This window comes from Oratosquilla oratoria, chromosome 21, assembly GCF_046742065.1.
Source record: "Oratosquilla oratoria isolate Oo_2021 chromosome 21, ASM4674206v1, whole genome shotgun sequence".
Taxonomy (NCBI): domain Eukaryota; kingdom Metazoa; phylum Arthropoda; class Malacostraca; order Stomatopoda; family Squillidae; genus Oratosquilla; species Oratosquilla oratoria.
In genome coordinates, this window is record NC_134797.1 from 38,836,835 (window position 1) to 38,839,334 (window position 2,500).

Here is a 2,500-nt window from a genome sequence, read left to right on the forward strand (position 1 = left end):
ATGATGATTTGTATCGTCGCTTCGAAAAAGCAGCACATGAGCTGAAGGCTGTGAATGACTGTGCTGAGCGGGCCATTTCTCTTATCCAACAATTTAACACTGTTATTACCAAAGATGAAGATCAGCGACAATTTCTTTTAAGAGTTGTGCAAGAGCACCGGAGGGAGATTCCACTGCCAAAAAAATCAGCTTTCAAATGATCATTTTTCATTGCCTTTTTTAAAGAGTTTTATTTCATTTGTTGTTTGAAGAGTTGTGCAAAAGCACTGGAAGGAGATTCCACCGTCACAAAAATCAGCTTTCAAATGATCATGTTTCATTGCCTTTGTTTAAAAGAGTTTTATTTCATTTGTTTCATTTTTTTGAAGAGAGAATTAAAAATAATTTTAATGAAATGTCATTTGTTTTATTTTCTCATTTTTTCAACTTTTAGAAATAAAGCAAACTTTTTGAGCGACCCCTAAATATTCAGCTACCTCCTAAAAATTTTGTGTGAACATTGCATTATTCGATATAAAAGAGGGCAGCATACAGCTGAAACAAAATTCGAAATTTCATTTTTTTGAAACACCCTAATATATATACACACACAACACACACACACTTGGAAGGGGGAAAAAGCCTTGGTATATGTATGTATGTATATATGTATGTATATATATATATATACATATATATATATATATATATATATATATGTAACTATAAAGTAATTTCGTAACACATTCGTAAAGATTCAACAAAAACCCACTGTGTTGGATAAGAAGAAATGAAATAAAATGAATTCCATATATTTCGATCACGGACTGTGATCCTCTTCAGTGGAATACAGAAAGGTAGAGCAAATGGCATGTCTTATATACAATAAAAATAAGGGACAAGGGTAGGACTCAGGTAGCATCTAGTACTTTGCGGGGCAGGTCACCCGCCTTCACCAACGATGGTAACAATTTGTTGACTGCCCAGGTGGTAATGCAGTCAGGTGACCACTGTCCATATGACATATTAAAATTTTGGAAATTTGTTAATCAGGGATGATTCTATTATTTTTCTTTTAAAACTGCATTTTGAATTAAAGATAATCTTTGCCTCATTCCAATCCATATGATGGCCTTCCTTGTCTACATGTTGGAAGACAGCGGAATTATGTTGTGCGTATTTAATTGAATTTTTATGTTCTTTCATCCTAGTATATAAATCTCTACCTGTTTGTCCCCAATATACATTGTTACAATCAGAGCAAGGGAGTTTATACACACCTTGATGTATTTCTTCTCTAGGTCTTTGATGTACATTGACTATTTTCTTAAACAAATTATTGGGATAACTAAAAACAATTTTAATATCTTCCTGTGGAAGAAATTGAGAAATGTCATTTAAGGACCTATTATAAGGCAATTTAATACAGTTTTTGTCCCAACTGAAGTTCTTACTGGAATGGGAAGTGGATCCAAAGTAACTAGTTTTGGCTTTACTTAGGGCTCTATTTAGAAACCAATCAGGATACCCTATTCTTTTTAATTGATTCCTGATGGTTGTTATCTCCATTTCCAAATAATGTGGACTACATAATCTAAGTGCCCTCAGGAAAAGACCTGAGGCAACACTATATTTAATTTTATCAGGATGGTGACTGAAAAAGTGCACATAACTCCCCGTATGTGTGGGCTTTCTGTACACAGTGAAGGACAATTGGTCCTGATGCCGTATTAATAGGATATCTAAAAATGGTAGTCTATTATCCACCTCCCATTCAACTTTGAATTTAATATTAGTGGCTAAGTTGTTTATTTGTTCAAAGAAAGCATCAAAAGATCCCCATTCGTCATCCCAAATCGTAAAGATATCGTCCACATACCAATATCAAAACATTCCTTGTGGCTTAATGTCTTGTAAAAGCACTGTCTCGAAATACTCCATATATAGGTTAGCTAACACTGGGGAGAGATTAGATCCCATTGAACATCCGAACTGCTGTTTATAATATTGATCTTTAAATGAGAAGGTATTAGTGTTAGCACATAATTTCTGTTAGTTTAATGATTTTGCTGACAGAGATTGGTAGTTGGTCCCGATAATTTTGTAATTTTGTTTCCAAGAAAGCTAAAACCTCAGCTACGTTGATGCAGGTGAACAAAGAAACTACATCAAGACTTAGTAATTTTCTCTGCCCAGATAAATGATGATTCTTGATCTTACTTATGAAATCTTCTGAATGTTTTATATGCGAGTCGGAAAAGCACCCTACAAATTGATTTGGGATGACAAATGGGGATCTTTTGATGCTTTCTTTGAACAAATAAACAACTTAGCCACTAATATTAAATTCAAAGTTGAATGGGAGGTGGATAATAGACTACCATTTTTAGATATCCTATTAATACGGCATCAGGACCAATTGTCCTTCACTGTGTACAGAAAGCCCACACATACGGGGAGTTATGTGCACTTTTTCAGTCACCATCCTGATAAAATTAAATATAGTGTTGCCTCAGGTCTT